General features: G+C 37.8%; 1 protein-coding gene across 1 annotated transcript in view; it reads left to right on the top strand.

Annotated features, from left to right (window-relative positions):
• The window catches only part of WWC2 (WW and C2 domain containing 2), a 106,369-nt gene that overhangs the window by 25,262 nt on the left and 66,248 nt on the right, over nucleotides 1–14,859 (top strand). The gene's annotated exons all lie outside the window — the stretch shown is intronic.

Consider the following 14,859-nt stretch of genomic DNA (forward strand, 5'->3'; position numbering starts at 1 on the left):
CAGTTACATATACATTCTATACCCTGATCACAGTTGCCTGCTTTTCTCTGTATCTTGGTCTGTGGTTTTACTTTCTAGATGTTGTTGTGGTGCAGAAGTACAGGGCTATCAGAGCTGAACACAGTATTAAAATGTAATCACACACAGTAGCTTTATAGAAATTATATGGTGATGTTTTCTGTTTTGTTTTATATTTCTTTCCTTGTAACTTGTAAATAAGCTGTTTGGCGTTTTGGCTTCTGCTAAATGTTGAGCTGATTCAAAGAGCCATCCACAAGGAGTTGAACGACTTCTTCAGTGGTGTTGGCAAAAATCCTTAATGTCTGTTGCTCCAATTGAAAGTGATTCAGTGGTACAAAATCTCTTCACAAATTTTTGTGCATAACCTCATTCCTTTTTCAATTTTGAGTTTCTGTTAGCTTAAGCAATTAAATTTGAAAATGTGCAAAATAACCTTGTTCTGGTGTTCTCATCTTCTTTCCCCTTCTCACATATGCCTTCACCTTGAAAGACAGCACTGGTAAAACATTGCTGTTACCTACTCATGGGAGTATTGTGAGTATTGTTTTGAGGTTTGTATGCTTATTTGAAGAAATGGTGATAATTTACTCTTTGCTATTAGAGACCACAGCCAGGGACTTGGTTTTAAGAGGTACTATGTTCTCTGAAGTAATTCTTTAACCTGGATTAGAATAATCTTTTTAAACCAGTGATGCAAACTGCTAATAAACCTGAAGGGAGTGCATTTCCACGTGTGGGAAAGGTAGACAGCTCTATTCCAGTCTGGTAAGTAGAGCATTAGCTCATCTGGCAGGTCCAGGTTCCTTTTTACAGTGTCTCACAGAATTCCTCGGCAATCTTTGCAAATTACTGCCTTGGAAGTATTTCCCCTGCTCTGAACAACTGTTTGTGCCAAATGTACTCAATAAAGGGGGATATATGGTAAGCAATTGTATGCTGGGGGTAGAGGAAAGGCTTATAAGGGTTCAGTGCCCCCCCCCTCCGCCCCCCTTTTTTTTTTTGTCCCCCCCGTTTTTTCCTTTTTTTCACTTCTTTTTTTTCTTTTTTGAACTTCACCCTTCTAGGAACTGAAAAGCATATTTGACCTGAATGAAGTTTAGTAAGTTTGGAATGAAAGGCAAAAGCTGGTTTCTTTTCTTTTTTTTTTTTTTTTTTTAAATAGAAAGCCATGCTGCAAAAAACACATATGTGCTGTATTCCTGCTAGTGACTACTAGAAAATTTGCTGCATTTGTTACAAGTTTTAGGGTGTTTTTTTTAAGGCAGTTTCTGGGAGTGGGTGTGTGGGAAGGAAGTCACAGCAGAACACTTAGATGTTTCCTGTTGTATAATTGTTGCATATTTCCCATTCCTCAAACTTTACTGCCACTGGGAATAAATTTAATCTAAAACTTGAATTCAGTTAATATTGTGAATAAAGAATGTAAAAACAGTGGAGGTGCTGAAGGAACTCTGCATTGATTTTGTTTAATATAATACTATTTTAGGAGTGTCTTGGAATATACAAAGAAAGGCAGTTTAATTTTAATAAAAGCATTGCGAACTACAGTTCTACATATTAAAGTAATTGGAAGGAGGGATTAAATGTAGGCCAGAACATGTATCTGAAATCTTCTTATAATTGTAATTTTACAATACTGAAATTTTACAGTACCCCAACACTTCAGCATCTTGCACTTTAAAGTTCAGTGTTAGATTTGTATGAAGCAAACATATTTGCTATAGCCCTTACTCGTTATTTCAGTTTTGTGCAGTTTTACTAATATATGTCAGGCTGTGGCTTCCATCACTCTGCTCTCAAGAACGTAAAGATTTTTCTAGAGGCTGTTTTTTATGAAACCATACTCTAGAGGCTCTTCTATGAAACCATAGCTGAAATGATTTGAGGGAACTTTCTGAACCATTTGCACCAAGGGTTGGCGACTTTTTTTATTGTCTTTTACTAATATTAAAATATAAATATATTCTCCTTTTTTTTTTTTAATATTATGCTGCTTACAGTTGTATAAAATCAGTGGTGTGTTTGTTCCTTTTCCATGTAAAAAATTGTTAATACATTTTAAAGACTTCTCCTACTCCTGTAGCATCTGGGAATCTGAACCATTTGCACCAAGGGTTGGCGACTTTTTTTATTGTCTTTTACTAATATTAAAATATAAATATATTCTCCTTTTTTTTTTTTAATATTATGCTGCTTACAGTTGTATAAAATCAGTGGTGTGTTTGTTCCTTTTCCATGTAAAAAATTGTTAATACATTTTAAAGACTTCTCCTACTCCTGTAGCATCTGGGAATAGAGTTTACCAGTGTCCAGAGGTTGGCCAAGTGGTTGCATACCATTTGAGCTCTGATCTAGCTCAGTCTTTTTACAAAAGAATCTGCAGTGTACTGCAAAACACGTAATGATTTAATGAAGTATACATTAAAAATTGTTACAAAAAAAATGATTGGATGAGAAGCTAGAAATTGGGACAAGAAGAGCTCAGTATTGACAATAATGGTTAGAGTGGGGTGCTGTCTCCCCTTGGGCGCAATTTGTAGGCCTGTAACCGAATTGCAGTGACCTTGGACATTTAACTCAAGTTCACTCTTCCCTGCTTCTGGAATGATTGGTGTACTTGGCTGGAGTGCTTCACAGCAGTGAAGTTGAATGTTTGTGAGGTTATTTGAGATGTTCAGATGGATGGTACTTTTCAAAAGTGCTTGTCACAGATTTAAGTTTCCTGCTACTGAAATTGGTAACACTCCTGCTGACTTCAGTGGGAGCAGAGTTAGGCGAGGAGAGTCTTTAAATATCCTCTCTATAAATCCAAAGGTTCCTTGCAATGCAAGTGTTTGTTTGCAGGAGGAGTGAAGGGGAGTTCACAGAACAAAATTTTCAAAGTAATTTTCTGTAGCTGATGAGGTGAGTAGCGGGGTGATTTGGACTAGCGTGTGTATGAAATCAGAGGAAGGAGGAAGGGGAAAGGTTAGGGATAGGGAAGATCTTTTAATGCTGACATTAACTATCATGATTGTTTTCTGTGTTTGACTGTGTTCTTTCTTTGAAATGCATTTCTCTTTCCCAGATTTAATTTTCACACTACAGAAATGTCCTGTATTTAACCCTTTAGTAGTTGACTATCTGCCACAAAACCTGCTTTTGATACTTGGTGCCTGATAGATAGCCAAGCTGACAAATCATCTGAAATAACAGAATAAATGTTTTAATCCTTTATATAAGTGTGTCTGTTTTGATTTATTCTAATAAAGCATTCCAACCTATGGACATTTTCCTCCCATTGTTTGTTATATCATGGTTCAATTAAATGGTAGGCTTTTGGGAACAGATGTTGCTCCTGTTTGCATATGGAAATTATTGCAGAGTTTGTACCTCTTTTGAATTTCACAAACCAATGCTTGACTGGGTTGGTTTTGGGGTTTGGGTTTTTTTGGGGTTTTTTTTTTTTTTTTTACTTGTGTATTTCTAAGGGTACATCTTCCTATTGTATCATAGAATGGTTTGGGTTGGAAGGGACCTTAAAGATCATCTAGTTCCAACCCCGCTGCCATGGGCAGAGCCCCATCCAACCTGGCCTTGAACACTTCTAAGGATGGGACATCCACAACTTCTCTGGGCAACCTGTTCCAGTGCCTCACCACCCTAATAGTGAATAATTTCTTCCTTATATCTCATCTAAATCTACCCTCTTTCAGTTTAAAGCCATTACCCCTTGTCCTGTCACTACATGCCCTTGTAAGAAGTTCCTCTCCAGCTTTCTTGTAGGCCCCCTTCAGGTACTGGAAGGCTGCTATAAGGTCTCTCCGGAGCCTTCTCTTCTCCAGGCTGAACAACCCCAACTCTCTCAGCCTGTCGTCATAGGAGAGGTGCTCCAGCCCTCTGATCATCTTTGTGACCTGCCTCTGGACCTGCTCCAACAGGTCCATGTCATTCTTACGTTCGGGGCCCCAGAGCTGGATGCAGTACTCCAGGTTTGATAATAAATGTATGAAATGAGAAGCAGAGTGGTACAAGACTGGTAAAGGAAACACTTCCAAGTCAAGTTTGCAGGCAGAGATTGTAGGATTGGAAACACTTAAAATGACTGGAAAAATACAATGTTTTAAACTACAATTAGTTTTAATTTAAGACTTAAATTAAAACTAATAGCTAAGTTTCTTAACAGTGTTCTCAATTGATGACAACGTTGTTTCCCTCTATCAACAGTGTACAGTCATGTATATACAAATAACCTATAGCAACACTGCACATAATAGCCTTTTCATATGTCACTGCATTTGAGCTTTTCCAGGGGAAAAGCTCAAAGGTCGTATCGTTGGTTTATGGCTGTGGAATTATTCCTGTGCTAGGGTATGGTTATCAGACATTCCTCACATTCCAGGTGTCTAATATTATAGTGCTTACACGCCAGCGTAGGACCAACTGCTGTGTTAAAGAAAAACGCAGGAGAAAACGTTCATGGCATTACCCATTTCCACTCCTCTGCCCCCCCTTCCCCCCTAACCTTTCAAAATGTCATCTTTGCATTGAACTTGGTAGTGTTAAAGGGATAAACAAATTACAAGTAGTGATTTGGTTGGGGTTTTTTGCCCTACAAAAACAAATAGCTAGTATGCTGAGCTGGAAAATACTGGTTCTCCTTTTCACTTAAATATTTGGGTTTTTTCAGTACCTTCAATGATAAAATGACGTAGCAAATATATAGCTGTGTTCAGCGTGGGGTTTTTTTCTTCACTGATGGTAATTGTTAAGTAGAAAGCCAAAACAGTTTATCATAATCAAAAGGAAAAGGAAACAAAAAAACCATGCCAGCAGGCAGTTTGACCTGGTCCTGCAACCAGTGGGTGTGGGTCCCTTCCTTTCCAAAAGCATTCTTCCCCTTCTGGGTCTCAGTTATTCAGTTTATGTGCCTTTTCAGAAGCACCTGTGAAGGGACAGAGTGAGCTGACATTGAGCTAATGTTAACCCCCTTGTAACTGGGAAGAGGCAGTTACGCTCTGCTTTATTGCTGTTATAACGTATTTTTATGGCAGTCATTAACATGCACATAGTATCTTATAGTAAGCTGGAAGGCAGCATATTCCCTCTCTGCTCACCTCCGCCTATCTTCTGCCTCCTGTACTGAAATCTTAAGTTGTGTGTTTTCTGTTTGTTTGCTTGCTTCCTTTCGCGCGCGTGCGTGTGTGAGAGAGAGAGAGAGAGAGAAGGGCATCAGTCCCGTTTACTGTTTTTTCTGTGGAGGAACCAGGCAAGATCTTTAGAGGACCTAAAGATTTTCATCCTTAACTTTCCTGTATTGTGTAAAACTTAGGGAGTTTGGGGATGTGTAGGATTTTTAAGCAATGAAGATATGTCTATTAAAGTAAAGAAATAAAAAGCATAGTAATTTTTGTCAATATATTGCAAGCACTTAATGGCTGATGATTTTACAGGACACTTGCAAAACTGCTAAGTGAAGAAAAAGGGTGTCTTTTGGGAAAACTGTGTGTTCCATCATATAAGAATTTTGATTTTTATATTTAACAGGGTTTTTTTTTATTTGTTTGGGGATTTTTTTCCCCCTAGGCTGCTTGGTGGGTTTCTTGTGTTTTAGTTTGGTTCACTACTTACGCAAATTTTACTGGCTCTTCTAACGCAAAAAAAACCCCACCAAATTTATGCCCTTTACTTGTCTAAAAGGATGGCATTGATTTTGTAGTTGTTTTTCTTCAGGTATTTTTATTATCAGGTTGTGTTTTTGAAGACTTACTTGTGCTGCTGTTAAAATAAGTGGACTCAAATTCTTTGCAGACATAAGTAGATTTTTGTTTTAAAGAACTTGTTGCTCTTAATGTACAGTGCATCTTTTTTATTAAATACATGGCTGTACTGGCTTAAAATGGTTATGTTCGTAATAGATATTGGAAGCTAAGAGGTTTTGTCAGATTTCTGGTTTTTGGTGTTGTATAAGGTTCGTAAGTGATGTATGAATGTATTGAACTTCGGATTTTTTGTTGTAGTAGGGTTGCAGAAAGGTTAGTTGGTTTGTTTTCAGCCTTGTCCTGGCAGTTAAAGATGTAACTAAATCAAGAAGAGTAATTCCTGGGAAACATTTGAGGAATGGAGTACGGTTTTCTACTGTAGTTAGTGCTTGTCTCCAAAACCAGTCATTGGTGAGGCCTCAGCTTGTTATTTCTAAGCAGTACTTACTGAATATGGTGAAAGGTTGTGTGCCATGGTACAGTGTATGTAACTGAGTTGGTCTTCAGGAAGGCCTTTTGGCAGTAGCAGTCAGAACTGATAATGGGCCGATGCTGCCATTTCTCATGGTAGTATTAATGCAACTGTCTCTCTGGAGGGCTCTCTAACTGGGAACTAAGACACCCTTCAGCACACTGCCCATTTCAACAAAGCATTTCAAAACAGCCTTGAGTACTTTGCCTAAATTACAGAGAAGAAACAGCTTATTGAGTACTCTAAAAAGGTTTAAAAAACCCCAAACCCTACGAGGACGGAAAAAAGATTAGATTTTAGTTTCTGGCTTGATCTTTGTGTGCTTCCTGAACGCAACATTGTGTTCACCTCAGCTGCTGGCTAGCTAAACAAGAGTCTTTTAATGGAAATTGTATTTTTCAAAGTGTTAGATGTGGTCCATTGAATGTGGTCTAGTCCTATCCACATGAACCTAATATGGGACTTGTAATATGGGAGATGTTGTAAACCACTGTCAGTATGAGTTCAGTACTGGAAACCAAGCTTTTGAGCTTGTAAATAGTTGTGAGAGCCCATTATCCCAGTAGTACATGCCCAAATAATGTCCAGCCATTCTGTGTTGCTGTAAGGTGGTGAACTTACTTATGTACGTCTCGTAGTATAACCCCCTGTCTGCATGTGTGTACATTTTTGTTTACCAAGAAAACCCTCTGAAACCCAAGAAGTATATTTCTTTAAGGCCTGCTGTCTGTCATAAGTATTCGAGGGCTTAAAAGAATCATAGGATAGAAATTGCCAGCTATTAAAAATGATACTATACCCCTATGTTTTTTTAGAAAACTAGAATCAGTGCCCACATATCTCAAGTTTCCATTCTTACACAAATTTGACTGGGTTTTACCCATCTTTGTATTACCAGGAGCAAAATGATCTGAAATCTGGAAAACAGGAAATACTTGCTGATGGGGTTAATAAATCTTTGTCTCCTAAAAGTGTATAACTCCTCTGTGGCTTTATTCTCTGCAGTTAGTTTTTGAGTATCCGGTTGAGGTGCAATGTGGCAAAGGCATGGTACTGTCAATGTACTGCTGATTGCTACATCTAAATGCTAGGAGTGTGGCTAGGAACGTTTGACTGTAAACCTGTACTGTTGTGTGCATGCGTGTGTAATATGAAACAAACAGATTAATGGTGCACATGCTAGTGGCTATAGGCATAGAGCAGCATAATTTAATGTTACTGAGAATTTTTCATAATTAAAGAATGGGGTGGCATTTAGTTTGAACTACTCTTAGTAATTCTGTATTGGTATAGAAAAGGTAACATGCATGTTTGCTGTCTTTTAAACATAGGCATTTGTTAATGGTTGGTTGCATAAATCTTGTGAACGAGGTAAACAGATTCATGACCTTACCATGTTTGTTTATTTTACACCACTATGCTAAAACAGGGGCTGCCACCATGCTACTCCTTGTTTGATGTGTTCTAATGTGGTACTGATGTCCACTTAGGTACTCTTTCAAAATAAAACCTGTAATAAAGTAGCAGTATATCTTAATAATACCCTTATTAAAAGAGAATGTACCTAAGCAATACAAAGCTTGTACATAAAGTCTTGGCCTGGTATCTGAACAGGAGGCACTACTGTGTTAAGAACATGGTGTTTAGAAGCTGAAATCCTGTCTGTCAACAGACTCGTGAATGAGCTTTCTGGAGAGAGAAATTGTGCGTGGGATTTGCTAGTTTATAGACTTGAATGAACAAAGACTATGGCAAAAGGGTATTTTATGGGCATGCAAATTCTGCCCCTTTCTACAGGTAAACGGCCCAGTTACCACTTTTTAACGTTAGGAAAGTGACAGCAGTATTATTTATAGAAAGTAAGTGCATTTTGTTGCAGCTTCAGCCACTGTAATTTGTAGAAGAGAAAATTGTCCTTCTGATGTAAGGTAACTTATATGCTGTTAATGGATACCGACCTCAGCCATAGAGAGCGGCAATGCCTCTCTCTAACTCTGACCTGCAATGTGGAGCTACAGCTTGGTCTCTTTTGCTGTTCTATATGCACTCTGTCTGCTGTACAGTATTCATCCCGCTTAAATTTAGTTAGCTTGTATAGGCTAAGGAGCCTTGCATTCAGACTCCTTCTGTAGTCAGTAGAAAAAGAGGGAAACATTAAGGGTGATTTATCTTCAATCTAAATAGATGTGCTGAATCAGTCCCTCTAGGGAACCTAAAGGAGTAATTCAGATTAGATAACTAACTTTTGAAGTTAAGGGGATGAATTGCACCCCTGAGTTTTTATATAAGAAATCTATCTTGGGTGCCTGAAGTGAGTAAAATCCACATTTGGGACGATAGTTGGGATGGGATTAGAAGACATGTTTATAGATCCTTCAAAATCACAATGCCTATAGCATTAGAAAGTTAGGTAAGAGTTGAATTGATTTTAAGAGCCAACTTGAACACTGAATTCAGGAGTTCTAGTGAAGAATTTAGAACATTTTTCTTGCTCTTATACATTCCTTTGCCTGATCAGTTGATTTAAATTTTTACATTTGCTGGTCTTGAGCTACTGGATCAAAATAAGAAGTAAATATTTTCAGTTGTCCTTTTGCAAAATAAAGTAAGAAATTAGCTGATGTTGATCATATGTTCCTATTCTGTGTTACTGTGCTAACTGAAAATATTTGTGGGGAAGTGCTCAGAGGAAGAAGTTGTGTTACTGTTGCATTGTGTTATTTTTAAGTCATCTGTACACCCTTCTGTAAGGGTGTATGTAGCTAAATGAGCCAGATTCCAGGTAAGTGTGCATGTGGTCCTTCCATCATTGGATTTCTTCAGTTATGTTTTAATAGGTGCTCATTCCTGCACATCTAAATAGTAACTTCTGTTTTGTCCTCTCAATTTCTAGAGTAGAGGTATATTTTTCAGAACGGTTGGGAGTCTGTTTAAAAAAAGTAATAGCCAGTGCTGCATTGTAAGAGTAAATAAATAATATGCAATGTCCATCACTATATATGATTCTGTGTACAAGAATGAGTGGGTGTGAAATTTAATCTGTAGAACACTTCATGTAAGTTTCACACAAGATCTTGCTACATGGCAAAGAACACAAGGTCATTTTGGGTAGGGGATAATTGGGATTTGGAGAAAGTTTTCAAATGCATGTTGAAGTTGCTGTAGAAGTTGAACATTGACCCTAGTTATAATTCATTGAATTCAACTGAATTCAAAACTCCCAAGTCTTGACTGTAGGTCAAGCACCATACAGCAAAGGAGGTATTCTTGGAAGTAATTTTGAAAGAGATTAAGATTAACGTGTTCATAATTCTCAGGTATTTTTAATGTATCTCTTACCAACCTGCATTTTCTTCCTTTCGAATTGAGGAATAGAACAGTCTCAGATTTGTTGTGGGTTTTTTTTGGTCTGTGTCTTCCCCCCCAGCTTCCCGTCCAACTGTTTTCTCAGATCCTGCCTACTGTAACCTTTCTCTCTTCCCCCCACCCTCCATCACATATATCATAAATCACAATAAAATGGTCTTACAAAATTGACACAAATAGTTCTATCTAAGCAAAACATCTCAAACTGTACTCACATAATACTTCTGAGCGTGGATAAAATCAGGTCTTGAAGTATGCTAAAGATGTCAGTGATGCTGGTATCAGCTGAGTTTAGAAGATAACAAAGACCGAAGTCCAGAGTTTCCTGCTGATAAAGTAGGGTCCTAATCATAACATGGGTATCCTCTGCTTCAATGTTACAATTGGTTTCATCCTGAACAGATTTTGGACAAAAAAGGAGTCAGAGAAGGAATACAGCAGAACGCAGCATTACTCATGCATAGAACAATGTGTTGAAAATTGCATGTGTGTATGTGTGTATATACATATGTGTGTGTGTATGTGTGTATATATGTATACATTTTTAAGAGCATGCACATTGATAATCTCAGATCACAGAAGTGTGAAATACCATGGGTTGTCCGTATATTGACAGAATGACAGCATTCACTAGCATTTGTAGTAAATTTCTCATTTTTTGTGGACCCTGACCTTAGGAGGAAACCTTTCTTATACGTATTTTTGTGGTCTAGGGAGTACATCAAACAAGAGAGTGCACAAAATTGTCCAAATGGAGCAATATTGCACTGACAATCCGTCAGTCTGTAGTTACGTTTCCGTTTTACAGTATCATCAGCCTCTTTATTAACTTTAGATGCATATATAGACTTATAGGCATGGCTGCAGATGCAATAGCAACTGTTACTGATAACACATACATCATTGTAGAACCTACATTTTAAGGTCTTAGCTAACTTTGTATTTTGAAAACTTTAAAGAAAAATGTTGATTTGAGGTGGTAACACAGCTTCTCAATTTGTAAGCTGTATTTGTCGCCTAGGTTTCCCAGGGCATCTGTGAAGTGATTGGCAATAACATAATTATATACTGTCTACATAATGGCATTACAGAATGCTTCCTGGTTTTCTCAAGAGTAGCCACTTCTCATTACACACACCTGCTTCTTATTCTCTTGGTCTGGGGAGTACACTTCAATCTGTAAGCTGAAATGGGACTGTTGCAGCCATATGGGGTTGAGTAGATAAAAATGTTGTATATGAGCTAAAGGCTAATAAATTAGTCTTCACTTGGAAGGAGTTCTATAAGGTTAAAAAAAAAAGTGCTCATAGGTGAGAATACTTAAGCTTAATGATATGCATTTGTTAACTCATTAAACTTCATAGTATCTTAAATGTGGACTTTAAGTCATCCTTTTTAGTGTATCGGCATTCTTTTAAGAACATGTAAATTGATAACTACAAGCTGAAAAAGTATTATAAACCACCTCAGAATATCAGTGCCCTGAGATGCAGCACTTAATCCTCTATTATGGTGCAATAAACCTCATTTTTCTTGGGTCACAGTTAATGAATATAATGGCAGTCCGTCTATCATAGGTTATTATGTCACAGATAATGATCTTCACATAGGCAAGATTCCTTCAGTCCTTGCTCCTAGGTATTATTTCCGGTCCAATTACATCTCATAACTCTCTTTGCTTTCAACTTTTGTCTTGCAAATTTTCTCTTGCATTTTACTTAGCTTCATGTCATATTAATCTCATCCATTTGCCATATGTATTTTGAAAGTAAATATTGTTTATGTTGAGACAGTTCTGAGGGCCCAAAGCAGCCTGATATCACCTTGTGCTGCTTGCTGCTCAATTGTAAAAGTCCGTGTCGGGCTCAAAAATCTTGTGCTATTAAAAGACTCCGGAACAAAAAAGAGAGTCATGGGGGTGTAACACTCTTAAGTAATTGCGATCTTGTTATGTACAAACTTTTTCATTTTTTAAAAATCTACTCAGGAGCAGTTGTCCTGACATAGTTCAGATCTTAAGGCTGCCATGTCCAAGCATGATCCAGCAGAGCAGAATTTGTCCAGTACTGCCTGTACTTTGGGGCCTCTGCCTCCCTCTTCTTCTTTTGTTTAAGGTCTAGAGTGGGTCACTCAAGTACTTTTCCACAGTTTTTTAGTGTGGCTTTAATTTATGGAGTGTCTGGGATGAGAGAGCAGCTGCTATTCATTCTCACGGTGTCTGATTTCTGACAGGTGATAACACCTGGGCAGAACATCCGCATGGCCAGAGTGGTCTGCAGTCTAACCTACAGAATGAGCTGTAATAGTAAGTAGTCAGTATTTGATTAAAAATAAAATTGGTGTGGAGTGCAGATGAAAAGCCAGGATAGTATTGGGATTATATCCTTCCTGTAGAGGTGGTTTAAAAATCACATCTTGTGATTGTTGCTAACTGTGGTGTGTATCTTTGAAAGTATTAAGTGCTTATGCAGAGTTCTAAATGAATTTATTAGACACCATCTGGGCATGTTTATACTAGTTTGTTATGAATCCTATGCTACTATATGGTATTTCAAGTATTTTTACTACTTGAACTACAAGACTTTGTGTTTTGAGTTAATATTGTAACATTAAGGCTAAGGATGACATTGAACTTTGATTTTTATTCAGTTTAAGAAATGGTTTTTGAAAATCCACATTTGTAATCTAATTTGAGGCAGGACTTTCTTCGCAGCAAGATGAACCCTAGTAGTTGGCACAGGTTCACATGACTAACCAAACTCACCAAAGGGCTGTTGCTTTTACGTGATTGATGCTTCCTCTGAGCAGTGGTGGCCTGGGAACTCTCTGACATGGGTACCCTGTGTTCAGTCTGCTGCGTGCTGTGGACAGCCTGGCTGAAGCTGTGATTGTGTGCGTTATCCTGGCTTTAAAGGGCATCTCCTGCTTTCCTAAGAGCCATCTGTTTCTCTCTAGCTGTTACTATTTGCAAACAAAACAGTAATCTTTGAAGTGATGCTGGTAATTATTAGTAGGTAGCATTTGGGCAGGTGTATTTGATATGGCAGTGCTAGGCAGCTGCAGCTTTGCAGGCCAGCTGTTAGCCTGCTGAGCTGCGTAGCTGCCATCCTGGCCGTGGCGGCACAGCTTCTGCTGCCTGGAGAGGAGGAGGAGGGTGAGGAGCAGAGTGGCAGGTCTGAGCTGGGGTTTCTGGAGAGCTCCTTCTCAGAGCAGCCTCACTCCGAGCAGCGCCATGTCTGGATTTAAAAATATATGTCAGCAGTGGGAGAGGATACAACAGGTAGGCTTGGCTTACTGCAGACCTGGTCTTTCCCTGGAGATCACTGGGGAGTTTATCCCAGTCAGCTTCAGTGGCATGTCCTCTCCTGCATCGTAGTGAGGAGGATGGGTCATGTCCAATTAAGATTTCCTTTAGAAAAGGAGCTCTTGGACTGTGAGGCAGCATATAGTGGGTTAAGGTTGAGAAGAACAGGTACTACAGAAGCTACACCTTGTCACTCAACTGAGAAAAGTGTCTGTGGCTAACCATTCTCATGGAGAATCTCTCCCAGTAAACAGAACTTTTCTCACAGCTTGCTTGTGCTGTTTATAATCCATATTTTATATCTTAGTGATCCAGACTTAGTTCTACATTGGTAACCTCACCTGAATTTTGTAGTAGTTTTCAGTGTGTTTAGTGGTTTTGCATAGCAGTTTGTAAGTGGCAATAAATAGTGAATTTGCCTCATCCATGTGAATGTGTTCAGGACCTCAAATTAAACATTAGTAACCTTCATAGGATTATATTGTAAACTTTGGAGAAATACAAGAAAGTGGATTCATGCTTATGATTTAAAAAAAAAATTGAAAAAAAATCACAATTCAAAAGGTTTTGGATCCTAAGAGCTTGGTTCTTTGTAATTTCTGCAACCCTCGTTTGGAGGAATGAAGTGTTGCCCTACTGTTGCCCATAGTGTTGCTATTGGTAGGTCAGATCCAATACCATCAATAATAATAATAAATTTGTGGGACAATGATTTCTAAATCAAACCTGTGCTCAAATTTCTATTTTCTCAGCTGCATGAAGAATTTAATTCAATAGTTTTGTAAAGTATTTTCTGTCTGGTGTTTTCTACAGAAAAAAAGCCAATTCATTTTGTAGAAGGTAAAATGTACTGTTTTCTTTCATTCCTCACAAACATGTCAATAAACCAGTTTCTTTTGGTCAGAAACTAATTGAAGAAAAAATACTGAAACACCGAAAAGCATACATGAATTACACTGTTAGCTTTTTATTTGTATAGAATTTTAATGATGAGATGAAAAAACAGTCTTAGATGATAGAACTTAAGCGGCAGTGAGCAAAGGTGGTGATGCTCGTGTGTCCCACAAACTGCTTTTGATAATCTTACTCTGAGGATTTTTTTTAATAAACTGGATATGTACTAATCTTATTGTCACTATGGTGACAATAAAACCTTAACTCTCTTGTTCTTCCTATTAAATATATCAGTATATCAGACATGGCATTCATCTGTGGGTTTATCAACAGGAAACTCAGTACTCATTTCTTTTTTAAAAAAACAAAAGGCAAAAAGAAAATTATGCAAAACTTTGCTCAGCCTCAGCTGGAAAAGAGCCCATGTATTATTGTATCAATCTATTTCTTGTAACAAATAGGTGCTTCATTATTAAAATGAAAAACTTTAATTGTCTATCTTCCGAAAAAAGCACCATGTGAACATCTAAGGCCCATTACTTATAAAATGTCTACTCTGTGCACACTGCTGCTTATTTTATTCAAGTATGTGGATTGATAAGTGCTGCTATCTGCATCTTAGGTGGTTATATTCTCTTTTCTGAGTTTCCTGTCTGTGGTCATTAGAGAAGATGACCTTGAAATCTTGTGCTCTCATCACAGACTCAAGGTTGAAGGGTCCAGTTCTTCTGGGGACAAATAAGAGTGTAGATTTTTTTTTTTTTTTTTTTAACAAGCTGTTGGTTTTTGTTTAATTTTAAACTGTCAAATATGAAAGATGTTGCAGTGATTTTCTCACTTGAGTGCCTGTACTGAAAAATGTTTGCAATAACTTATATTATGTTCTTGGAGTTAATGAATACAGAAGGATGAAACGGGAAAAACAATCAAGAGCCTAAACTTTGAGGGAGAAAAAAAACTTGCTCTCCTTCCTCCCTGCTACCTTACTTTAGCTTCTGACATAATAGGAATTATTATGAATAATAAACATACGTATGGAAGAGAGAAAAGCTATACCATTA

This window comes from Aptenodytes forsteri, unplaced genomic scaffold, assembly GCF_000699145.1.
Source record: "Aptenodytes forsteri isolate BGI_AS27 unplaced genomic scaffold, ASM69914v1 Scaffold65, whole genome shotgun sequence".
NCBI lineage: Eukaryota > Metazoa > Chordata > Aves > Sphenisciformes > Spheniscidae > Aptenodytes > Aptenodytes forsteri.